Source organism: Saimiri boliviensis, chromosome 10 (genome assembly GCF_048565385.1).
Source record: "Saimiri boliviensis isolate mSaiBol1 chromosome 10, mSaiBol1.pri, whole genome shotgun sequence".
Classification (NCBI taxonomy): Eukaryota; Metazoa; Chordata; class Mammalia; order Primates; family Cebidae; genus Saimiri; species Saimiri boliviensis.
This window is the reverse complement of record NC_133458.1, coordinates 113,624,922-113,651,948: the sequence shown is the minus strand read 5'-3', so window position 1 is coordinate 113,651,948 and position 27,027 is coordinate 113,624,922. Positions and strand designations below refer to the sequence as shown.

At 41.0% G+C, this 27,027-nt stretch overlaps 1 protein-coding gene and 2 pseudogenes across 1 annotated transcript in view; 2 read left to right on the top strand and 1 right to left on the bottom strand.

Annotated features, from left to right (window-relative positions):
- The first annotated feature begins 2,869 nt into the window (after positions 1-2,869).
- Positions 2,870-27,027, top strand: part of HECW1 (HECT, C2 and WW domain containing E3 ubiquitin protein ligase 1) — a 600,315-nt gene continuing 576,157 nt past the window's right edge. The window contains exon 1 of the mRNA XM_074379771.1: positions 2,870-2,884. The gene's annotated coding sequence lies outside the window, so the exon portion shown is untranslated. The remainder of the gene's footprint in view (positions 2,885-27,027) is intronic.
- On the top strand, positions 17,179-17,733 carry LOC101050016 (large ribosomal subunit protein uL5 pseudogene; annotated as a pseudogene).
- The window catches only part of LOC101050349 (prolyl endopeptidase pseudogene), a 48,800-nt pseudogene continuing 45,201 nt past the window's right edge, over positions 23,429-27,027 (bottom strand).

The window sequence follows — 27,027 nt, the reverse complement described above, 5'->3', positions numbered from 1 at the left end:
AATGAGGAAAAGTGGCCAGGGGGTCTGAAGCACAGACATAGGGTTAGATGACAAAAGGTAGAGGAGGTGGAGCATGTAGAAGGAGAGAAAGCAAAATGTGTGACTAGGAGAAGGTGACATTGCCCAGACATGGACATGGATAGAGGGTTCTTTGAAGAGAATTGGATGGAGGAGCACCAGAATGAAATGAGGGATTCTGGAAGATAATGGAGAAAGAATGGTGCAGAATTTTAAAAAATTATGTGAGAAGACACAGAATAGTAAACTCAAAATTAGCTGATAAGAGAGCTTTGCACTGTGGGCCACTGGTAGCCAAAGGTGGGAGGGATTCTGAACATATGCAGCTGGGACTCTATGTCTTCTTTCAGGGAATGTGGCAAGGATTTGTTCCTGAGGAGCTAGCATCTTAGGCTGCCTGCAGTGGTCAGGAGCCTCTCCTCTCCTTCTTACATAATGTATTAGTCCATTCCCACACTGCTCCAGAGATACTCACTGAGCCTGGGTAATTCATAAAGGAATTGACTCTCAGTTCCGCATAACTGGGGAGGCCTCGAAAAACTTAAATCATGGTGGAAAGCAAAGGGGAAGCAAGGCACATCTTCAAAAGGCTGAAGGAGAGAGAGCACCTACCACATGGTCAGGCTGCAAATTTTCCAAACTTTAATGCTCTGCTTACTGTTTAAACACAAGTTCCAATTTCAAACCATCTCTTTGTCAGCCCATATAACTGAATACTTTCAGAATAAGCCAGGTCACTTCTTGAATGCTTTGCTGCTTAGAAATTACTTCTGCCAGATACACTAAATCATTTTTCTCAAGTTCAAAGTTTCACAGATCTCTAGGGCAGGAACAAAAATGCCATCAGTCACTTTGCTGAAGCATACCGAGAGGGACGTTTACTCTAGTTCCCAATAAGTTCCTCATCTCCATCTGAGACCACATCAGCCTGGACTTCATTGTCCACATCATAATCAGCATTTTGCTCAAAACCATTTAGCAAGTCTCTAGGAAGTCTCAAATTTTCCCACAACTTCCTGTTTTCTTCTGAGCCCTCCAAACTGTTCCAACCTCTACCTGTTACCCAGCCCCAAAGTCAATTCCACATTTTCAGGTTATCTTTATAGCAGTACCCCACTCTCAGTACCAATTCTCTGTATTAGTCCTTCATTACACTACTATAAAAATATTACCTGAGACTGGGTAATTTATAAAGGAAAGAGGTTTAACTGACTCACAGTTCTGCATGGCTGGGGAGGCCTTAGAAAACTTACGATTATGGCAGAAGACAAAAGGTAATCAAGCCATATTTTCATAAGACGGCAGGAGAGAGTGTGTGTGCAGGGGAAACTGCCACTTTTAAAACCGTTAGCTCTCATGAGAACTCCCTCACTATCATGAGAACAGTAGAGGGGAACCACCTTCATGATCCAATCACTTCCTACCAAGCTTTTCCTTTGACACAGGGGGATTACCATTTGAGATGAGATTTGGGTGGGGACACATAGCCAAATTGTATCACATAGCAAGGATAACAATGTCTCAATCTTAGAGGATCATTGTGACCCTCAGTGTCACAATAGTGTCCACGAAAGCATCCATCAGCTACATTTCCCAGGTCTTTAATGAAGGATACCATTAAGAGGCAGTTTTCGCAGCCACAGAATCCTTTCCTTGAGTGTCTCCTAGCTCTCTCTCTCTCTTTTTTTGGTCATAAGATCTTCAAGCAGATTGTATGTCTTCCATGAAGTCAATATGGCCACTCTTTTGTGCTCTTGTAACTCACTCTGTGCTCTGTAGACCCAGCTGTGCTTCTATGGGTCACAGCTCCTGGGACCATAAATGCCCCTGGTGGCCTCACTTTGGTCACCATGTACATGCTCCTGATTGTTCATTTGTCAGACCTTTTTCCAGTGTGGAACAATCTCTCTTACGCTCAACCTTTGCCTCCCTGTGTTGCTATGATGTTTTTTGCTGTTGTAGGCTGTGAGACAGAACAGATTTTGCTTTAGTTTTCTGGTGTCATCCCCTGAGATGACATCTTCTCTTGACTCATTCAGCTTATTTCAATCATTTTCTCCTTAAGAACTAGGCTCAATCCCTCAGGGACTGGCCGGGAGATAGCTGAGTGACAACCAGAGATTCTGCACACACCGCCCTCTACTCTTTGGACAAAGGTTTATGAGGCTAAAGAAGAGAGAAGTAAGGCATTCTGATGAGAGGGAGTTATCAGAGGAGGCTGGCATGGACAGTTTTTAGGTGTGGGGAGTCCAGATCAAAGCGAATACGGTAAAGAGTGAGGAACTTCTCAGGGCAACACCTCATTAGAGAGTGAGGGTTACAGTGTCAGCCTCTCAGAAGTTGGATATTCTTTCTAATGCAGAGTTGCTTGGATCACTGGTGACTAACTGATAATAACTAAAACCACTCAAGACTGAGAATGAAATCATGCCATCACCATACTCAGCATATGAAGAAGTTCCCATACCCTTCTCAAAATTATCTTTTTGTAGTAAGCCCATCCTACATCCCTTAACCCCTGACAACCACTGATTTCTTCTCTATCCCTATAGTTTTGCCTTTTCCAGAATGTCATGCAATACTGATACGGTTTGGATTGGTGTTCCCACCCCAATCTCATGTCAAATTGTAATTCCCAGTGTTAGAAGAAGAGACTGGTGGGAGGTGATTGGGATCATGGGGGTGGATTTCCCACTTGCTGTTCTCATGACAGTCAGTGAGTTCTCATGAGATCTGGTTGTTTAAAAGTGTGTAACTCCTCCCCCTTCTCTCTCTTTTTTCTTCTCCAGCCGTGTAAGAGTACCTGCTTCCCTTTGAAAGTTTCCTGAGACCTCCCCAGCCATGCTACCTGAACAGCTGCAGAAATGTGAGCCAATTAAACCTTTCTTATAAATTACCCAGTCTCAGGTAGATCTTCATAGCAGTGTAAGAATGGACTAAAACAAATATGTAGCCTTTTGAGTCTAGGCTTTTTTCACTCAGCAATAGGCATTTAAAATTTATCCATTTGTTTTTATTGTACTTTAGGTTCTGGGGTACATGTGCAGATCATGCAGCATTGTTGCATAGGTACACACATGGCAATGTGGTTTGCTGCCTCCATCCCCCGCCACGTACATCTGGCATTTCTCCCCATGTTATCACTCCCCAACCCTCCCACCCCTCCACTGACCCTCCCTTGACTGCCCCCAACAGACCCCAACACAGTGATGCTCCCCTCCCTGTGCCCATGTGTTCTCATTGTTCCACACCTGCCTATGAGTGAGAACATGCGGTATTTGATTTTCTGTTCTTGTTTCAGTTTGCTGAGAATTATGGTTTCCAGATTCATCCATATCCCTACAAAAGACACAAACTCATCATTTTTTATGGCTGCATAATATTCCATGGTGTATATGTGCCACATTTTCCCTGTCCAGTCTATCGTCAATGGGCATTTGGGTTGGTTCCAAGTATTTGCTATTGTAAACAGTGCCACTATGAACATATGGGTACATGTGTCTTTATAATAGAATGATTTATAATCCTTTGGGTATATACTCAGTAATGAGATTGCTGAGTCAAATGGAATTGCTATTTCTAGGTCCTTGAGGAAGTGCCAAACTGTCTTCCACAATGGTTGAACTACACTCCTACCAACAGTGTAAAAGTGTTCCTATTTCCACATCCTCTCCAGCATCTGTTGTTTCCAGATTTTTAAATGATCGCTATTCTAACTGGTGTGAGGTGGTATCTCAGTGTGGTTTTGATTTGCATTTCTCTAATAATCGGTGATGATAAGCATTTTTTCATATGTTTGTTGGCCTCATATATATCTTCTTTTGAGAAGTGTCTGTTCATATCCTTTTCCCACTTTTGGATGGGTTTTTTTTTTTTTTTTTTTTTTTTTTTTTTTTTTTTGTAAATCTGTTTTAGTTCTTTGTAGATTCTGGATATTAGCCCTTTGTCAGATGGGTAGATTGCAAAAATTTTTTCCCATTGTGTTGGTTGCTAGTTCACTCTAATGATTGTTTCTTTTGCTGTACAGAAGCTCTGGAGTTTAATTAGGTCCCATTTGTCTATTTTGGCTTTTGTTGCCAATGCTTTTAGTGTTTTAGTCATGAAGTCCTTGCCTATGCCTATGTCCTGAATGGTTTTGCCTAGGTTTTCTTCTAAGGTTTTTATGGTATTAGGTCTTATGTTTAAGTCTGTAATCCATCTGGAGTTAATTTTAGTGTAAGGTATCAGGAAGGGGTCCAGTTTCTGCTTTCTGCACATAGCTGGCCAGTTTTCCCAACACCATGTATTAAATAGGGAATCCTTTCCCCATTGCTTGTTTTTCTCAGGTTTGTCAAAGATCAGATGGTTGTAGACATGTGGCATTGCTCCAGGGCCTCTGTTCTGTTCCATTCGTCTATATCTCTGTTTTGGTACCATGCTGTTTTGATTACTGTAGCCTTGTAGTATAGTTTGAAATCAGGTAGCCTGATTCCTCTGCCTTTGTTCTTTTTGCTTAGGATTGTTTTGGCGGTGCGGGCTCTCTTTTAGTTCCATATGAAGTTTAAGGTTGTTTTTCTAGATCTGTGAAGAAGGTCATTGGTAGCTTGATGGGAATAGCATTGAATCTGTAAATTACTTTGGGCAGTATGGCCATTTTCACAACGTTGATTCTTCCTAACCATGAACATGAAATGTTTCTCCATCTGTTTGTGTCCTCTCTTATTTCCTTGAGCAGTGGCTTGTAGTTCTCCTTGAAGTCCTTTACATCCTTTGTTAGTTGTATTCCTAGGTATTTTATTTTCTTTGTGGCAATTGTGAATGGGTGTTGGCTTGTGATTTGGCTCTCTGTTTGTCTGTTACTGGTGTATAGAAATGCTTGTGATTTCTGCACATTGATTTTGTATCTTGAGACTTTGCTGAAGTTGCTTATCAGTTTAAGGAGATTTTGGGCTGAGATGATAGGGTCTTTTTAATATACAATCATGTTGTCTGCAAAGAGAGACAATTTGATTTCCTCCTTTCCTAATTGAAAACCCTTTATTTATTTTTTTTCTTGCCTAATTGCTGTGGTTAGAACTTCAAATACTATATTGAATAGGAGTAGTGACAGAGGGTATCCTTGTATAGTGCCATATTTCAAAGAGAATACTTCCAGTTTTTGTCCATTCAGTAGATATTGGCTGTAGGTTTATCATAAGTAGCTTTTACTGTTTTGAGATATGTTCCTCTGATACCTAGTTTATTGAGAGTTTTTAGCATAAAGGGCTGTTGAATTTTGTTGAAGGCCTTCTCTGCCTCTATTGAGATAATCATGTGGTTTTTGTCTTTGGTTCTGTTTATGTTGTGGATTATGTTTATAGACTTGCATATGTTGAACCAGCCTTGTATCCCAGGAATGAAGCCGATTTGATTGTGATGAATAAACTTTTTGATGTGCTGTTGCAATTGGTTAGCCAGTATTTTATTGAAGATTTTTGCATCTATGTTCATCATGGATATTGGCCTGAAGTTTTGGTTTTTTTGTTGAGTCTCTGCCAGGTTTTGATATCAAGATGATGTTGGTCTCATAAAATAATTTGGATAGGATTCCTTCTTTTTGTATTGTTTGGAATAGTTTCAGAAGGAATGGTACCAGCTCCTCTTTGTATGTCTGGTAGAATTCGTCTGTGAACCCATCTGGACCTGGACTTTTTTTGGTTGATAGGCTATTAATTGCTGCCTCAACTTCAGCCTTTGTTATTGGTCTATTCAAGGTTTCAACTTCTTCCTGGTTTAGGTTTGAGAGGTTGCAAGTGTCCAGGAATTTATCCATTACTTCCAGGTTTACTGACTTATGTGCATAGAGTTGTTTGTAGTAATCTCTGATTGTAGTTTGTATTTCTGTGGAATCAGTGGTGATATACCCTTTATTGTTTTTTATTGCATCTATTTGATTCTTCTCCTTTTTCTGTTTAATTAATCTGGCTAGTGGTCTATTTTGTTGATCTTTAAAAAAAAAAAAAGCTCCTGGATTTATTGTTTTTTTGAAGGGTTTTTTGTTTCTCTATCTCCTTCAGTTCTGCTCTGATCTTAGTTATTTCTTGTCTTCTGCTAGGCTTTGAGTTTTTTTGATCTTGCTCCTCTAGCTCTTTCAATTTTAATGATAGGGTGTTGATTTTAGATCTTTCCTCGCTTCTCTGGTGGGCATTTGTTGCTATAAATTTCCCTCTTGACACTGCTTTAAATGTGTCCCAGAGATTCTGGTACATTGTGTCTTTGTTCTTGTTGGTTTTAAAGAACATCTTCATTTCTGCTTTCATTTCACTGTTTATCCAGTTGACATTTAGGATCCAGTTGTTCAGTTTCCATGAAGCTGTGCTGTTCTGAGTTAGTTTCTTAATCCTGAGTTCTATTTTGATTGCCCTGTGGTCTGAGAGACTGTTTGTTATGATTTCCGTTCTTTTGCATTTGCTGAGGAGTGATTTACTTTCAATTATGTGGTCAATTTTAGAATAGGTGCAATGTGGTGCTGAGAAGAATGTATATTCTGTGGATTTGGGGTGTAGATTTCTGTAGATGTGTATTAGGACTGCTTGGTCCAGATCTGAGTTCAAGTCCTGAATATCATTGTTAATTTTCTGTCTCATTGATCTGTCTAATATTGACAGTGGATTGTTAAAGCCTCCCACTATTATTGTGTGGGAGTCTAAGTCTCTTTGTAGGTCATTAAGAACTTGCTTGATGTACCTGGGTGCTCCTGTATTCGGTGCATATATATTTAGGATCATTAGCTCTTCTTGATGCATTGATCCTTTTACCATTATGTAATGCCCTTCTTTGTCTCTTTTGATCCTTGCTGGTTTAAAGTCCATTTTATCAGAGACTAGGATTACAACTTCTGCTTCTTTTTGCTCTCCATTTGCTTGATAAATCTTTCTCCATCCCTTTATTTTGAGCCTATTCGTGTCCTTGCACGTGAGATGGGTTTCCTGAATACAGCACACTGTTGGGTCTTGACTTTTTATCCAATTTGCCAGTCTGTTTCTTTTGATTGGGGCATTTAGCCCATTTACATTTAAGGTTAATATTGTTATGTTTGAATTTGATCCTGCCATTTTGATGCTAGCTAGATGTTTTGCTCATTAGTTGATGCATTTTTTTCATTGTGTCGATGGTCTTTACCATTTGGTATGTTTTTGGAGTGGCTGGTACTGGTTGTTCCTTTCCTTGTTTAGTGCTTCTTTCAAGAGCTCTTGTAAGGTAGGCCTGGTGGTGATGAAATCTCTCAGCAATTGCTAGTCCTTAAAGGATTTTCTTTCTCCTTCACTTTTGAAGCTCAGGTTGGCTGGATATGAAATTCTAGGTTGAAAGTTCTTTTCTTTAAGGATGTTGAATATTGGCCCCCACTTGCTTCTGGCTTGTAGGATTTCTGCTGAGAGATCCCCTGTGAGTCTGATGGGCTTCCCTGGTGGGTAACTTGACCTTTCTCTCTGGCTGCCTGTAGCATTTTTTCCTTCATTTCAACCCTGGTGAATCTGACGATTATGTGTCTTGGGGTTGCTCTTCTTGAAGAATATCTTTGTGGTGTTCTCTGTATTTCCTGGACTTGAATGGTGGCCTGGCTTGCTATGTTGGGGAAGTTCTCCTGGACAATATCCTGAAGAATGTTTTCCAGCTTGGATTCATTTTCTCCATCATATTCAGGTACACCTATCAAACGTAGATTAGGTCTTTTCACATAATCCCATATTTCTTGGATGCTTTGTTCATTTCTTTTCACTCTTTTTTCTCTATTCTTGCCTTCTCATTTTATTTCATTGAGTTGATCTTCAATCTCTCATATCCTTTCTTCTGCTTGGTCGATTTGGCTATTGAAACTTGTGTATGCTTTGTGAAGTTCTCATGCTTTGTTTTTCAGCTCCATCAAGTCACTTATATTCTTCTCTAAGCTGTTTATTCTAGTTAGCATCTCATCTAACCCTTTTTCTAGGTTCTTAGTTTCTTTGCATTGGGTTAGTACCTGTTCCTTGAGCTCTGAGAAGTTTGTTATTACCCAGCTTCTGAAGCCTGTTTCTTTCAATTCATCAGATTCATTCTCCATCCATCTTTGATCCCTAGCTGGTAAGGAGTTGCAATCCCTTGGAGGAGGAGAGGTGTTCTGGTTTTTGGTGTTTTCATCCTTTTTGTGCTGGTTTCTTCCCATCTTAGTGGCTTTATCTATCTGTGGTCTTTGTAGTTGGTGACTTTCAGATGGGGTCTCTGAGTGGATGTCCTTTTTGTTGATGATGAAGTTATTTCTTTCTGTGTCTTAGTTTTCCTTCTAACAGTCAGGCACCTCTGCTGCAAGACTGCTGGAGGTCCACTCCAGACCCTGCTTGCCTGGGGATCCTCATGGGGGCTGCAGAACAGTAAGGGTTGCTGCTGGTTTCTTTTGTTATCTTCATCCCAGAAGGGTACCTGCCACGTGTCAACCTGAGCTCTCCTTTATGAGGTGTCTCTTTGAGTATATGGGGGTCAGGGAGCTGCTTGAGGAGACTGTTCCTTATAGGAGCTCAAATGCTGTGCTGGGAGTGCTGTTGTTCTGTGCAGAGCTGCTGGGCAGAAGACTTTTAAGCCTGCTGCAGCGGAACTCATAACCACCTCTTTTCCCAAGTGCTCTGTCCAAGGAAGGTTGGCTCTATTTATAAGTGCCTGTTGTGCTGCTGCCTTTTTTCATAGATGCCCTTCCCCGCACAGAGTAGTCTTGTCACAGTCTGCCAGCAGAGGTGTTGCTGAGCTGCCACAGCTTCTGCCTAGCTGCTGTGTGAACTGCCTTGGGAGTGGTGGATGCCCTTCCCCACACTGAGCTGGACCATCCTGGGTCCAGCTGTGCTTGTTGCGAAATTCTCAACCCAGAGCAGTTCAGATTGCTTGTTTTGTGGGAGTGGTACCTGCTGAGCCAGATCTCCTGGTTCCCTGTCTCTGCCCCCTCCCTTTCAGTTGAATGGGTGGCTCTGTCTCCCAGGCATTCCAGGCACCAGTTGAAACAGCCACCCAGATTTGTGTTTCTGTGCACCAACCCTGCACTGGCTGAAATTGTCACGCTGAAAACTTGTGGCACTTTTTGGCCTGGGAATCTCCTGGTCTGTGGGCAGTGAAAATTTGTTTGGAAATGTGGTGGGCACTCATCCTTTGCATTGTTCTTACTGGGAACTGCACTCTGGAGCTATTCCTATTTGGCCATCTTGGATTCTCCCCCAATCCATGTTGTTGAGTGGATCAATAGTTCTTCCTTTTTAATGCTGAGTAATATTTCACTATACAGCTACAGGATTCCCCAGTTGAAGGATATGGAGAAGAGTAATTGCAGCCACTTTGGTAAATAATCTATCATGTATACTAATTAACTGACTTAAAAGTTTTGTATTTTTTCCTTGAACAAAAAGTCACACAAATGTAGAGAAGAAAACAAAATGTATCCTAAGATGGTCTTGATTTAGCTTCAACAATTATCAAGATTCTTTCCATCTATCCCTTTTTACTTTAGTCTTTCTTGTTGAAATACAGCAAAGTAAATCTTAGATATGAGAGTGAAATATGCAGAGATTATTCCATTTGACTCTCCAAAAGTTTTGAATGTTTTTCATATAACCTTAATGTATCAGCAAACTTTTTCTATAAAAGGCCAAATAATAACTGCTTTTGGCTTCATGAGCTCTGGGGTCTTTGTCAAAATTACTCAATTTCTGCTGCTATAAAGAGAAAGCAGCCTTAGACCACTCATAAACAAGCATGGCTGTGCTCTACCAAAACTTTATTTATTAAAACAGGCAGCAGCCCACAGTTTGACAAATGCAATCTAATCTCCAGTCGATGATGAAAATTTCCAGATTGCTTCAAAAATGTATTTTACTGGTTTTTTTTTTTCCTCTCTCTCTCTCCAATCAAACCTTGTTTGGATTCTGTCTTTAAATGATTTTCAAGTTTCTAACATAAATAACCTACATGCCCACATTTTTCAGTGCATATTAATCCTTCTGTCAGCAGAATTTCTTCCTTGAAAAAGAACTACTTTGTAACATAAACAATATGTATTTATCACTGAGAAATTAGAAATTAGAAAACAATAAATAAAATGTAAAATGTAAGTTCTTCATAATCCTATCACCTAGAAATAACCATTGTGAATATGTTGGTGCATGCACTTTTTTTTCTTTTTCCTTTGACATGGAGTCTCGCTCTGTTGACCAGGTCATAGTGCAGTGGCGTGATCTCGGCTTACTGCAACCTCCACCTCCCAGGCTCAAGTGATTCTCTTGCCTCAGCCTCCTGAGTAACTGGGACTAAAGATGAGCACCACCATGCCCGGCTAATTTTTTGTATTTTTTGTGGAGATGGGTTTTCACTATGTTGGCTAGGCGGGTCTCAAACTCCTGACCTCAGGTGATCCACCCACCTCAGCCTCCCAAAGTACTGGGATTAAAGGTGTGAGCCACTGCACCAGCCTGGTGTATGTACTTGTAAATGTAGATCTCTTGGTAGAGATAGTATTCATCCACAGTAAATTTTTTAATTAGCAAGGGATCCAGCTATATATATATATATATATATATATATATATGTTTTATCACTTGCTTATTTCATTTCTATATTATAACATAAACATATTTTCAGCCTGTAAAGATGATTTTACATTTGTGCAGATTATTCTGTGATATTTGGGCTTCCTCATTTGCTTGCAACTTATCTCATCCTCTCATATTAGCTGGAGATGTAGGAATTAAAATCCTGAGTGCAACGCTTTCTGCCATCTTTCAGCACTGCTGCAATGGTGTGCGTGAATGTCCTGGCTGATGCTCTCAAGAGCATCATTGCTGCTGAAAAGAGAAGCAAACACCAGGTTCTTACTAGGCCATGCTCTCAAGTAATTGTCCAGTTTCTAACCATGATGACAGAGCATAGCTACATCGTGAATTTGAAATTCTGATGATCACAGAGCGGGGAAAGTGGTTGTCAACCTCACCGGTAGGTTAAACAAGTGTGAAACGATCAGCCCCAAATTCGACATGCAACTCAAAGATCTAGAAAAATGACTAGTAATCTGCTCCCATCCTGCCAGTTTGGTTTCATTGTACTGATAACCTTAGCTGGCATCATGGACCATGAAGAAGCAAGATGATAACACAGGAGGGAATCTCCTGGGATTCTTTTTCTAGGGATGTAACATAACTTTTTGTCGTTGTTGTTGTTTTGAGATAGAGTCTCTGTCATCCAGGCTGGAGTGCAGTAGCACAATCTCAGCTCATTGCAGCCTCGATTTCCTGGGCTCAATCCCCTGCCTCAGTTTCCTGAGTAACTGGGACTACAGGCAGGCATTACCACTCCTAGCTAATTTTTGTATTTTTAGTAGAGATGAGGTTTCCCATGTTGCCTAGGCTGGTCTTGAACTACTGAAGTCAAGCAGTCTGCCTGCCTCAGCCTCCCAGTGTGTTGGTATTATAGGTGTGAGCCACTATGTCCAGCCAGGGTATAATACACATTAATACATAAAATGCCCCAGTGGAAAAAAAAAAATTCTGAGTGGAGCTCTCTCCAAGATAAGTGCCAAAACTTATCTTACAGGTTTTAGTCTCATGACTGAAAAAAAAAAACCTTTTAATATTGATCGGTGCAGGAGCTGGGTGCTCACACACATTGCTGGTAGCACAGTAGTCATTGGGTCAGCAGGGGTTCACAGAGTCCCCTCTGCTCTCTGCACCATCCCTGTCTGTGCTGTTGCTGTGCGTGCCTCAGTTTCAGGGACCTGTCTGTTGCTAGGGTTCTTCAAACAGGCCTGAACTTGGCCAGCCACAAAACACTGCCCTGGAGTTCTCAGAGTTTTTAGTGCCTTTCCTGCAGATGGCCCAAGATTCTACAAACCATGAAAGGTGTAAGAACTGGGGTGCCTCCTGGCCAGAACTCAGGGGAGGGTGCAAATGAGGTGTGCGAGCCCTTGTTTTTCATAGCTGGGAGGCGGGCAGCCTGGGGCAGTTTTCAAGGGCACCTCACCCTCCACCTGGAAATAGATTCAGGGCTGTTGGGGGTGGTACACTATGGGAGTGAGACTGGCCCTTTGGTTTGCATGGGATCTGGGGGAGGCCTGTGACTGCCAGCTTCCCCTACTTCCCTGACAACCTACATGACTGAGCAGAGGCAGCCATAATCCTACTAGATACTGAACTCCAGTGACCTGGGAATCTCACCCCATCCCCCACGGCAGCTAGAGCAAGACCCACCCAAGGAGAATCTGAGCTCAGACACACCTAGCCCTGCCCCCACCTGATAGCCCTTCCCTACCCACCCTGGTAGTGGAGGACAAAGAGCATAAAATTTTGGGAGTTCTAGGGCCCTGCCCAGCACTAGTGCCTCTCCAGACTGCTACAGCTGATGCTCTCTGGAAAGCACCACCTCCCGGCAGGAGGTCAACCAGCACAAAAATAGACCATTAAACTACCAAAGCTAAAAACCCTCACTGAGTCCATTGCACCCCACTGCCACCTCCGCTGGAACAGGCACTGACATCCACAGCTGAGCATCCCACAGATGGTTTACATCACGGGACTCTGCAGACAACCCCCAGTACCAGCCCGGAGCCAGGTAGACTCACTGGGTAGCTAGACCCAGAAGAAAGACAACAATCACTGCAGTTCAGCTCACAGGAAGCCACAACCATAGGAAAAGGGGGAGAGTACTACATCAAGGGAACACCCCATGGGACAGAAGAATCTGAATAACAGCCTTCAGTCCTTGATCTTCCCTCTGACAGAGCCTTACCCAGGTGAGAAGAAACCAGAAAAACAACCCAGGTAATATGAGAAAACAAGGCTCTTTAACACCTCCCCAAAATGACTGGTTCACCAGCAATGGATCCAAACTGAGAAGAAATTCCTGATTTACCTGAAATAGAATTCAGGAGGTTAGTTATTAAGCTGATCAGGGAGACACAAGACAAAAGTGCAGCCCAATGCAAGGAAATCCAAAAAATGATACAAAAAGTGAAGGGGGAAATATTCAAGGAAATAGCTTTAAAAAAACAGTCAAAAATTCAGGAAACTTTGGACATACATTTAGAAATACAAAACGGTCTGGAAAGTCTCAAAAATAGAATGGAACATGTAGAAGAAAGAAATTTGGAGATCAAAGACAAGGTCTTCACTTTAACCCAGTCTGACAAAGAAAAGGAAAAAAGCATAAGAAAATATGAACAAAGACTCTAAGAAGTCTGGGATTATGTTAAATGCACAAACCTAAGACTAATTGGTGTTCTTGAAAAAGAAGAGAATTCTAAAAGCTTGGAAACACATTTGGGGGAATAATGGAGGAAAACTTCCCCAGCCTTGCAAATGACCTAGACAGCCAAAGGCAAGAAACACAAAGAACACCTGGGAAAGTCAACACAAAAAGATCGTTTAACCATATTGTCATCAGGTTATCCAAAGTTAAGATGAGGGAAAGAATCTTAAGAGCTATGAGACAGAAGCACCAGCTAACCTATAAGGGAAAATCTATTCAGATTAACAGCAGATTTCTCAGCAGAAACCCTACAGTCAAACCAGAAGGGACTAGGGCTCTATCTTCAGATTCCTCAAGCAAAACAATTTCAGCCAAGACTTTTGCATCCTGTGAATCTAAGTGTTATATATGAAGGAAAGATGCAGTCTTTTCAGGCAAACAAATGCTGAGAGAATTTGCCATTACCATGCCACTACTATAAGGACTGCTAAAAGGGGCTCTAAATCTTGAAACAAATCCTGGACACACATCAAAACAGAACCTCTTTAAAGCATAAATCACTTGGTGTGGTGGTTTATGCCTGTAATCCCAGTACTTTGGGAGGCTGAGGCAGGTGGATCATCTGAGATCAAGAGTTTGAGACCAGCCTTGCCAACATGGTGAAACCCTATCTCTACTAAAAATACATAAATTAGCCAGATGTGGTGGCATGTGCCTGTACTCCCAGTTACTCAGGAGGCTGAAGCAGAAGAATTGCTTGAACCCAGGAGGCAGAGGTAGCAGTGAGCTGAGATTGCACCACTCCACTCCAGCCTGGGTGACAGAGTGAGACTCCATCTCAATAAATAAATAAATAAATAAATAAATGTTTGAATAATAAGTAAATGAAAATGAGAGAAATCTCACATATAGAAGAATTTTAAAAATTGATGTAGGTAATTTCCCTTCAAGGAGATGGAGTCGACTTCCTTACCCCTTGAATGTATGCTTAGTGACTTGTTTTCAGAATGAGACTCTGCCTCAAAAAAAAAAAAAAAAAACCACCATAGATTACCCAGGATCCATAAAACAAAAATACAAGTTAGAAAGTAAAACAAACAAACAAACAAAAACAAAGTACACAGACAACAAAGAGCATGATGTATGCAATGGTACCTCACATTTCAATACTAACATTGAATGTAAATGGCCCAAATTCTCCACTTAAAAGATACAGAACTGCAGAATGGATAAGAACTCACAACCAACTATCTGCTGCCTTCAGGAGACTCATCTAATACATAAGGACTCACGTAAAGTAAAGAAATGGAAAAAGGCATTTCATGCAAATGAACACCAAAAGCAAGCAGAGATAGCTTTAAAGCAACAGCAGTTAAAAGAGACAGAGATATATTATATAAGAATAAAAGGCTTTGTCCAATAGGAAAAGATCACAATTCTAAACATGTATGCAGTTAGCACGGGAGCTCCCAAATTTATAAAACAATTACTAATGGACATAAGAAATGAGATAGACAGCAATACAGTAATAGTGGGAGACTTCAGTATAGTCCTCTGACAGCACTAGACAGGTCATGAAGACAGAAAGTCAACAAAGAAACAATGAATTTAAACTATACCTTGGAACAATGGACTTAACAGATATATACAGATCATTTCATCCAACAACCACAGAATACACATTCTATTCAACAGTACATGGAACTTTCTCTAAGATAGGTCATATGATAGACCATAAAATGAGCCTGAATAAATTTAAGAAAATTGAAATTATATCAAGCATTCTCTCAAACCACAGAATAAAACTGGAAATCAATTCCAAAAGGAACTTTCAAACCATGCAAATACATGTAAACTAAATAACCTGCTCCTGAATGAGCACTGGGTCAAAACAAAATCAAGATGGAAATTTAAAAATCCTTCCAACTGGATGACAATAATGACCCAACCTACCAAACCCTCTGGGAGACAGCAAATACAGTGCTGAGATGCAAGTTCATAGTCCTAAATGCCTACATCAAAAAGACTGAAAGATCACAAACTGACATTCTAAGATCACACCTCAAGGAACTAGAGAAACAAAAGCAAGTCAAACCCAAACCCAGCAGAAGAAAGGAAATAACCAAGATCAGAATGGGACTAAATGAAATTGAAACAAACAAAAATTACAAAAGATAAATAAAACAAAAAACTGGTTCTTTGAAAAGATAAAATTGATAGGCCATTAGCAAGATTAACTAAGAAAAGAAGAAAGAAAATCCAAATAACATGACTAAGAAATGAAATAGGAGATACTACAACTGATACCACTGAAATACAAAAGATCATTCCAGGCTACTATGAACACCTTTACAGACATAATGTAGAACATGTAGAAGAAATGGATAAATTTCTGGAAAAATACAACACTCCTAGTTTAAATCAGTAAGAATTAGATACCCTGAACAGACCTATAATAAGCAGTGAGATTGAAATGGTAGTTAAAAAATTACCAACCAAAAAACATCCAAAGACAGACAGATTCACAGCAGAATTCTACCGGACTTTCAAAAAAGAATTGGTATCAATAATTTTGACACTATTCCACAAGATAGGGAAAGAAGGAATCCTTTCTAAATCATTCTATGAAGCCAGCATCACCCTAATGCCAAAACCAGGAAGGACATAACCAAAAAAGGAAACCACAGACCAATATCCTTGATGAATACAGATGCTAAAATACTGATCAAGATACTAGCTAACCAGATCCAACAACACCATGATCAAGTGGATTTCATACCAGGGATGCAGGAATGGTTTAACATACTCAAGTCAATAAATATGATACACCCTATAAAGAGAATTAAAAACAAAAATCACATCATCATCTCAATAGATGGAGAAAAAGCATTTGACAAAATCCAGAATCGATTTATAATTAAAACTCTCAGCAAAATTGGCATACAAGGGACACCCCTCAGTGTAATAGAAGTCATCTATGATAAACCCACAGCCAACATAGTACTATATGGGGAAAAGTTGAAAGCATTTTCTCTGAGAACTGGAACAAGACAAACATGCCCACTCTCGCCACTCATCTTCAACATGGTCCTGGAAGTCTTAGCCAGAGCAGTCAGCCAATAGAAAGAAATAAAGGGAATCCAAACTGGCAAAGAGGAAGTCAAACTGTCACTGTTTTCTGACAATATGATCATTTACTTTGAAAACCCTGAGGACTCCTCCAGAAAACTCCTAGAACTGATAGAAGAATTCAGCAAGGTTTCTCAATGAAAGATTAATGTACACAAATCAGTAGCTCTTCTAAACACCAACAGTGACCAAGCAGAGAATCAAATCAAGAACTCAACCTCTTTTAGAATAGCTGTAAAAAAATTAAAATAAGAATATACCTAAGGAAGGAATTGAAAGACCTCTACAAGGAAAACCACAAAACACTGCTGAATGAAATCATAGATGACACAAGCAAATGGAAACACATCTCATGCTCATGGATGGGTAGAATCAATACTGTAAAAATAACCATACTGCCAAAAGCAATCTACAAATTCAACACAATAAACTGGATCCTCACATCTCACCTTATACAAAAATCAACTCAAGATGGATTAAGCACTTAAACCTAAGACCTGAAACTATAAAAATTCTAGAAAACAACACTGGAAAAACCTTCTGGACATTGGTTTAGGCAAGGATTTCATGACCAAGAACCCAAAAGAAAATGCAATAAAAGCAAAGATAAATAGTTGGGACCTAATTAAACTAAAGAGCTTTTGCATGGCTAAAGGAACAGTCAGCAGAGTAAACAGACAACCCACAGAGTGGGAGAAAATCTTCACAATTTGTACTTCTGACAAAGGACTAATATCCAGAATTTACAACAAATTCAAATCAGTAAGAAAAAAACCAATAATCCCATCAAAAAATGGGCTAAGACTCTTTCTTTTCTCCATAATGGCTCAGGATCAAGGTGAAAAGGGGAACCACATGCAGGAACTTTCACAACCACAAGCTCTGTCTCAACATCTGTGTTGGGGAGAGGGGAGACAGACTGACCCCAGCAGCCAAGGTGTGGGAGCAGCCAAGGTGTGGGAGCAGCTCACAGGGCAGACCCCCATGTTTTCCAAAGCTAGATACACTATCAGTTCCTTTGGCATCCAGAGAAATGAAAAGATTGCTGTCCACTGCACAGTTTGAGGGGCCAAGGCAGAAGAAATCTTGAAGAAGGGTCTAAAGGTGTGGGAGTATGAGTTGAGAAAGAACAACTTCTCAGCTACTGGAAACTGTGGTTTTGGGATCCCGGAACACATTGATCTGGGTATCAAATGTGACCCAGGCATTGGTATCTACAGTCTGGACTTCTGTGTGGTGCTGGGTAGGCCAGATTTCAGCCTTACAGACAAGAAGCAAAGGACAGGCTGCACTGGGGCCAAACACAGAATCGGCAAAGAGAAGGCCATGAGCTGCTTCCAGCGGAAGTATGATGGGATCATCCTTCCTGACAAATAAATTCTCGTTTCTTTTTCTTTTTCTTTTTTTGAGATGGAGTTTCGCTCTTGTTATCAGGCTGGAGTGCAATGGCGCGATCTTGGCTCACCGCAACCTCCGCCTCCTGGGTTCAAGCAATTTTCCTGCCTCAGCCTCCCGAGTAGCTGGGGTTACAGGCACGCGCCACCATGCCCAGCTAATTTTTGTATTTTTAGTAGAGACACGGTTTCACCATGTTGACCAGGATGGTCTCGATCTCTTGATTTCGTGATCCACCCATCTCAGCCACCCAAAGTGCTGGGATTATAGGTGTGAGCCACCGCGCCCGGCCATGAATTCCCATTTCTATCCAAAAGGCCAATAAAAAGTTTTCAGTGAAAAGTTAAAAAAAAAAAAAAGAAAAAGAAAAAAGAAAAAGTAGGCTAAGGATATGAATGGAGAATTCTCAGAAGAAGATATACAAATGGCCAAATGCTCAACATCACTAATGATCAGGGAAATGCAAATCAAAACCACAATGAGATACCACCTTACTGCTACAAGAATGGCCATAATAAAAAAATCAAAAAACAGCAGATGTTGGCATGGATATGGTGACCAGGGAACACGTCTACACTGCTGGTGGGAATGCAAACTAGTACAGCCACTATGGAAAACAGTGTGGAGATTCCTTAAAGTACTAAAAGTAGAACTACCATTTGATCCAGCAATCCCGCTACTAGGTTTCTATCCATAGGGAAAGAAGTCATTATTTGAAAAAGATACTTGCACAGGCATGTTTATAGCAACACAATTCCCAATTGCAAAATCATGCAGCCAACGCAAATGCCCATCAATCAATGAGTGGATAAAGAAACTGTGGTATATACATATATAAATACACACACACACTACACACACACACACACACACACACACAGAGTAGTATATACATATATACACACACACATACATATACACTGTGGTATGTATATGTATATATATGATGGAAACTACTCAGCCATTAAAAGGAATGAATTAACAGCATTTGCAGTGACCTAGATGAGATTGAAGACTATTTTTTTAAGTGAAGTAACTCAAGACTGGAAACCCAAACGTCGTATGTTCTCACTGGTATATGGGAAGTAAGCTATAAAGCCTAGAATGCACATTGAACATCTAATTTAATTCTTGTGCAAAGGCATAAGAATGATGCAATGGACTTTGGGGCCTTGGAGGGAAGAGTGGGAAGGGGATGAGGGATAAAAGACTACAAACACGGTGCAGTGTGTACTGTTCCTGTGATGGGCGCACCAAAATCTCACAAATCACCACTAAAGAACTTATTCATGTAACAAAATTCCACCTGTACTCCAATAACTTATGGGAAAAAGAAGTTTTTTTGTGTAAGAAAAAACTAAATATTAAAAGAAAAGAAACTGAGGTACAGAAGAGTCATTTCTTTCAGATCACGGTAGCTAGTATGGGTGGGTTTCAAGACAAGGAAGACAGGCTCCAGAGACCACACTCAACCATGAGTCTACGTTGCAACCAACACTAATCTCTGAGAAGGATGGCAGTTTATTAATTGGTGATGGTGGAGAGGTAGGAACCCCAAGTTAATATGCCCAAAAGAGCTCTTGGTTTCTTCCTGCCTGTCTCTAATTTCTTTTTCTTCAGGCTTTCCTCTGTCAGTAAACACCAACTTCATTCGTCCCGCTGTACATCCCCAGTTCTTATAGTTATCCTTATCCCTGCTTCTGTCATCACTTATCTAGTCTATCAACAAAACCTACTGGCTTTGCCTTCACAATACAAACCTAACCCTGTCTCTCTCCCCTCCACCACTGCCATCCTGGTCCAAGCCCCCATTATTTTCCCCCCAGATTATTGTAATATATCTGGTTTCCTGGTTTCTACTGTTACCCTCAATTGTCTATTCTCACTACAGCTGGAGTGACTCTTTTAAAGCAAAAGTCAGATTATGTCCCCTCTGCCCAAAACTCTGATGGCATCCCAACTTTCTCAGAATGAAATTTAGTTGTTGTTGGCTCACACAGCCTTACGTAAATCTATCCATCTGCTACCTATTCTCCAGCCACTTTCCCTGTCACTCCTGTGCTCCAGATAGTATGTCTTTTCAGTTTCTCATATATGCTGGCTCTGCTCCATCATCAGTGGCTCCCTGTGCTTGGAAGGCACTCATGTGTGGCTGCAGAGTTTGCTTTTCCATTTCATGCAAGTATCTGCTCCAGGTCCTTTTCTTAATGAGGTTCTCCCTGACTAGCGTGGCCTCCATTCCCTTTCTTTTTTTTTTTTTTTTGAGACGGAGTTTCGCTCTCGTTACCCAGGCTGGAGTGCAATGGCGCAATCTCGGCTCACCGCAACCTCCGCCTCCTGGGTTCAGGCAATTCTCCTGCCTCAGCCTCCTGAGTAGCTGGGATGACAGGCACGCGCCACCATGCCCAGCTAATTTTTTGTATTTTCAGTAGAGACGGGGTTTCACCGTGTTGACCAGGATGGTCTCGATCTCTTGACCTCGTGATCCACCCGCCTCGGCCTCCCAAAGTGCTGGGATGACAGGCTTGAGCCACCGCGCCCGGCTCCATTCCCTTTCTTATCCTCACTAGCCCCTTCCCCATCCTAGTGCTCATGCCTCTGCGTATAATACAAATACACTGTTTATTCTGTTATTCTTCCCAGCCCTTTCTTGTTAGCCACATAAGAGAAAGGATTTTGTCTGTTGTTTTAGTGTTGTTTCCTGTGCCTCAACTGCTGTCTAGCACATAGCAGGCATGCAATGAAAATTGTCTGAATGACTGACTGAATGAATGCAGGAATGTCGTCATTCTGTACTGTGAACCGTAATGAACGTGAAATGAAGCAAGAGAATGAAGACACACAATAGGTCAGCCTACTAGCAGTTCTTTTAATTGCCTGATTGATGTTGGAAAATGAAGCTTTCTGGATGATAAATGAAAGCTATTAAATGCCATTCATCACAATTCTTGTCATAATCTCAATAAAGTATAGAATGCACATTGTACATCTAATTTAATGTGTGTAAACCAGGCATGTAATGACACAAATGTACAGTTTGTGGGTTGTAGTTAGTGAAGAAAAGTGTAGCATTAGCCAAAGATAAGAGAGTCACTGATGCATTCTCTATACTGGCAGATCAATACAGTGTTATAAAGAATGAAGAAATGAAATCAAAGATGTTTTTTCTGACAAAAGAGAGAAAAGAATGAAATGGAAAGGGCACAATTGGCACCATTTAAATCTGTGCCTTTATGTTTTACCTTCTAATTGGGATCCAAGGTTATAAATCAAGGTAATAAAAGCTGATAAATACATTGCCTTATTTTTTCCCCACAGGGGAGGTGAAGGAAGATGAAAGAAAGCATCAAAAGAAAACTGCTCTGGCAGGGACTTCTCATTCCTTTTCATTTTATTTTCTGGCAAAGACTATAGTGCATCCATTACTTGTCTGAGAGGTTGCAAAAGAGGAAGGCGCCTGGGGTTGTAAAATAATGTTGGAAACCTAGGAGAGGCCACAAAGAGTATCTTGTAGGGTGGGCGGGGTTCAGAAGGTTCTAAGCCATGCTGTGAATCTGGCACACAGGGCTTTGTGCTCAAAACACGACATCTGGGGTGTATTCTCAGCTCTTACAAGGAGCAATGAATGCTGCTAATGACTTTGCTCTGGGGGTTTTGATGGGGGGATAGAAATTTAACCACAAAGTTGGAGGGAATTAGTCTCTAGTTTAGCAGGCTTCTTGCTAAATGTCTGCCTCCTGAGGTTCTACCGCTAAAAGAGAAAACATTCTAGACACTTGGCCTTTCTCACTTCTGCATTTCTTATTTATGATATAAATGCAAAAAAAAAAAACCACACACATAAGAGGAGATGTTCTATAATATGTAACAATAGGCCTTAACACCAGAGATCTCCAGGGTATAACTCACATAGTTCCTTTTTAAAAAATATTTTCTTTTGAAATGGAGTCTCATTCTGTTGCCCAGGCTGCAGTGCAATGGCACGATGGCACAATCTCTGCTCACTGCCTCCTCTGCCTCCTGGGTTTAAGCAATTCTCCTATCTCAGCCTCCTTAGTAGCTGAGATCACAGACATGCATTACCACTCCTGGCTAATTTTTGTATTTCTTAGTAGAGACAGGGTTTTACCATATTGGCCAGGCCAGTCTCAAACTCTTGATCTCATGTGATCTGCCCAACTTGGCCTCCCAAAGAGCTGAGATTACAGGCACGAGCCACTGTGCCCAGCCCTTCACATAGTCACTTTTATCTGTAATGAGAAATAGGAAGAAAATAGATGCACAAATGATCTCTGAAATCCCTTCAAAACAGAAAACTTTAAGTTTCTGTGAAGTCAGAATGTTGCTTTATGAAACTAACTTAAGCAAATAACTTCAAAGTACAACATTTCTCCAGAGCTTCTGGCAAAGGGTAAACTCTACAGCAGAGCGCCCCCCCCCCCAACCACTGCCATTGAGGTTTCCCTGGGTAAAGGTCATACGAAAGAGCAAGTGCAATGATCAAAGCTCCAGGAACAGGAAAGAAAGAATAGAGAGCGTGGATAATACACGAGCCCCGGAGTCCACGTCTGAGTAATCAGATATGAGCTGTGGCTCACGGATCTCCCTTCTGTTTGAACAGCAGCAGCAGAGAGAAGTCCACAAATGGAAATCACTTTTACTCATGTGCCAGCCTGCATTGACAGTGCCCTGAGCAGCAGTACTGTGGAGGTGGGAGAGATGGCCCGAGTTCATGTCCTGGCCCCTAACTTGTTAGTTCAGCAATTATGAGCAGATTGTTCTCTTTGTGGTGCATCAATGTGGACAAGGACTTAATGCATAAATGTACTTCAGCTGGTGCCTACTGCATAGCAGGTGCTCGGGAAATGCTAGCTTTTTAATCTCCCTTTTACTTGTACTGAGATGCAGGAAGAATGCTACACCAAAATCAACAATATATACAGGCATACCTCAGATATCATGGATTTGGTTCTAGAGCACTGCAGTAAGGTGAATATCACTAGAAAATGAGCCATACAAATTTTGTAGTTTCTCAGTGCATACAAGGTTATGTTTACACTATGCTGTAGTGTATGAACTGTGTGATAGCATTATGTCTAGAAAAACAATGTACATACCTTAATTTAAAAATACATTTCTGGTACAAAATGCTAATGATCATCTGAGCTCTCAGTGAGTTGTAATTTCTTGTTGGTGGAGGGTCTTGCTGACTGATCAGGGTGGTGTTTCTGAAGGCTGGAGTGACTGTGGAGGTTTCTTAAAATAACATAACAGTGAAGCTTGCTGCATTAACGGGCTCTTTTTTTCATCGAAGATTTCTCTGTCGTAGGCAATTCTCTTTGATAGCATTTTATTCACAGTACAACTTTTTTAAAAAATTGGAGTGCATTTTCTCAACATCTGCCACTAATTTTGTGTAATATTCTAAATCTTTTGTTGTCATTTTGTCATCTTTTGTCTTTTTTGTTCTCCAAAAGCCCACATGTGCCTAGACAGAGTGGAAAAAGAAATGTCAAGGGCTTGTTAAAAAGGAGAAGCCTAAAAAAGATAAAATTCCCACAGCAGTTCTGCTCAACTGTAGTCTGTGAGTGCAGGAACAATGTTTCCGTGGGGAAGCATTATGCCTAGTGGTTTCTCGTTTGAACAGTGGAAAAGCCCTTGAGGTTTTCTGTCACTGTCAGGAGGGAGTGGGAAACTGTGGAATCCAGTCGATGTTCAGGCACTGTGCTATGAAAGCAAACATGTCTGAGACTTCCTCTATCACTTTGGCTGTGGGCTTCCCTACTCCTGGCCCACCTTGGTGGCCACGTGGATAAGCAGAGGGTTGCTTTGCTTCCTGCTGCAGCCCACGATGTACTGAAAGGTGACGACGAACTTCAGGGAGTGAAGCGGGACCACGCGGTCATCATGGTCAGCAGTAAGGAGCAGCATGGACGGGCACTGGCTGTCATCAGCTTCTGGTAACTTTACGTTATGCAATGGAGAGTATTTGACAAGCCATTCAAAGCGTTGTTCGCTGTCTGAGCACCCATAATCAGTGGTCCAAGCCTGGCCAATGGTAACTATTTATGAAACTTCAGCATGTCCATTACTCCAACTTGGGCAATGACACAACCAGAGAGGTCAGATTACTTATTTGCACAAGTAGCCACTAAAGAGGCCTCCATCTGAACCTCCATTAATAGTCAGCCTCTTGGCAGATGTGTAACCTTCCTTGATCAGATACTCAGCAGCACACTGAAAGTCATCAAAGCAGTTTTGTTTGTTGGCCAAGATACCACCTTTATGCCACATCTCTCCATATTCGCCACCTCCCCTGATGTTGGCCACTGCCAGGATACTACCCATGTGTCTCACAAAAATAAGCCTGGCAACACTGTAGTTGGGTGTGATGGATCTGTTGACGCCATCAGAGCCAGATAATAAAGCGGGAGGAGAACCATCCAATTTTATGCCTTTTTTAATGCACAATGAACATTGGAATCTTTGTACCATCCTTGCTAGGGTAGAAAATCTGGACTGTCTGGTAATCAGAAGCATCGATTCCTTTTACAGCCACCTCTCAGAAAACTCTTGGCTTCAGTTCCTCTTTGGTAAGATCACAGTGATAAATGATACCTGGAGATAAAAAGGAAGTAAACTGATAGAAGATTTCAGCATCCTTCTTCTGACTGCTGTACCCCATGACACTGCCAACCTGGAGCAGGGGTCTTGAGGAAAGCACCAGTGGTCAGGTTGTGGAGCTGCAGAATGTTCTTGACATCATGGAGGTAGCATACGACCAAGAAGTTGGACCTGACACAAGCTACCGTTTCTAAGACATCTTTCTCATGCTCAGGAACAAGCACTTTCCGCTTAGACTCGTCAGGATCCCTGAAGTCAATGTTGATCACGCGATAGTTGGGAGAATGGCAATTTGTCTTGAATATGAACACCATCCTCTCATTGGTCACGTAGTTATATTCTCCTTCAAAGTTGTCGATCAGTTTTACCCACTTTAGGATTCCAGTGATGCCATTGGATTCCTGCTGTAGGTCACAGCACCAGTCAGTTTATTGGCTCACATCCCTCCCTTATTGATAACAAGACATAGCAGCCATCATCTGATAACTCAGCTCCACCCATCCATTTAGGTTCACCAGGAAACTCAGCACACAAAATATCTTCTGACTGATCTGTTCCCAAGACATGGTAGTAGAGCTTTTGGTGGAGATTGGTGGATGTCTCTCTACCATCACTTTTTTCATCCTGTTGGGGTATGAGTTGTAGAACATTCCCTTCCCGTCATGGGTCCAGGCCATACAGTTGAACTTGACTCTTTCAAGCACATCTGGAAGCTCTTTGGCACTATCAACTTTCATGAACTTGATCGTCACCCAGTCTGAGCCACTGGCACTCAGACCATAGGCAAAATATTCACCATCTTCTCTGAATGCATAACCTCGGAGTGCCACCATGCCATCATCAGACAGTATGTTGGGGTCCAGTAATACTTTGGCCTCACCCTCTAAGGAATCCTATACTTATAATACTCACTGGTTCTGCCAAACTGTATTATAAAAATAAAAAGACCGATTTCCTTTCTTGAAGTGGCAACTATACTTGGGATAACCATACAGTTCAGTCATTCCCTCTTTGTATAAACCTCTGATAGGACACTGCTCAAGAAATGGCACAGTAATCTTTACCAGGAGTAGATTTCATCTCAAGAAATCACTTGCTTTGATCGTCTGTAAGAAGCAGCTCCTCATCCACTCAAGTTTGAGCCTGAGTTTACAGCAATTCATTCACATCTTTAAGCCCTACTTCCAATTCTATTTCTCTTGCTATTTTTCACCACATCTGCAGTGACTTCCTCCACTGAAGTCTTAAAACCTTCAGAGTGATCCTTGAGGGTAGAATCCACTTCTTCCAAACACCTGTTAATTTCTATATTTTGACCTCTTCCCATGAATCGTGAATGCTTTTAATGGCATCTAGAATGGTGAATCCTTTCCAGAAGGTTTTCAGTGTACTCTGCTCAGATCTATCAGAAGAACCATTTTGGAAGCTATAGTCTTATGAAATATGTTTCTTAAATAATATAATTTAAAAGCCAAAATTACTCCCTGATCTGTAGGCTGATGAATGAATGTTACGTTAGCATGAAAATAAAATTTCTCTCCTTGTATATGTCCATCAGAGCGCTTCGGTGATCAGGTGCATTGTTAATGAGCAGTAATAAATTGAAAGGATTCTTTTTAAGCAGTGGGTCTCAACAGTGGGCTTAAAATATTCAGTAAACCACTCTGTAAATAGATAGATGTGTTGTCATCTAAGCTTTGTGGTTCTATTTACAGAGCATAGGCAGAATAGATTCAGTATAATTCTTAAGGGCTTAGAATTTTTTTTGTACAGTAAATGAGCATTGGCTTGAACTTAAAGTCACCAGCTGCATTAGCTTGTAACAAGGGTCTGCCTGCTTTTTGAAGTTTTGAAGCCATGGACTTTTCCTCCTTAGCTAGGAAAATCCTAGATGGCATCTTCTTCCAGTAGAAGGCTATCTTGTCTACATTGAAAATCTGTTGTTTAGTGTAGCCACCTTCATCAATAATCTTAGCTAGATCTTCTAGAAAAATTACTGCAGCTTCTACATCAGCACTTGCTGCTTCACCTCATACTTCTATGTTATGGAGCTGGCTTCTTTCCTTAAACCTCACGAACAAACCTATGCTAGCTTCCAACTTTTCTTCTGCAGCTTCCTCACTTCTTGCTCTGGATTGGGCTTTGGTTTAAAGTAATGTTGTTTCTGGTCTGATCTTTTATGCAGATGACTCAAACTTTCTCCATATCAACACTCAGGTGTTTCACTTTCTTAGCACTCATGTGCTCATTGGAGTAGAACCTCTAATTTCCTTCAAGACCTTTTTCTTTGCATTCACTACTTAGTTAACTGTTTGGCATAAGAAAACTAGCTTTTGGCCTAGCTCAGCTTTTAATATGCCTTTCTCAGTAGACTTCATCATTTCTAGCATTTGATTTAAAGTGAGAGATATGAAATTCTTTCTTTCATTTGAACCCTTAGAAGCCATTGTAGAAATATTCATTGACCTAATTTTCATTTTGTGTCTCAGGGAATAGAGAGGCCTGAGAAATGGAGGATTGGCTGGTCAGTGGAACAGTCAGAACACACATTTATTAAGTTCACTGCCTTAAATGAGTACACTTTGTGGCACCCCAGAAAATTGCAATAGTAACATCAAAGATCACCATAACAGATATAATAATAATGGAAAA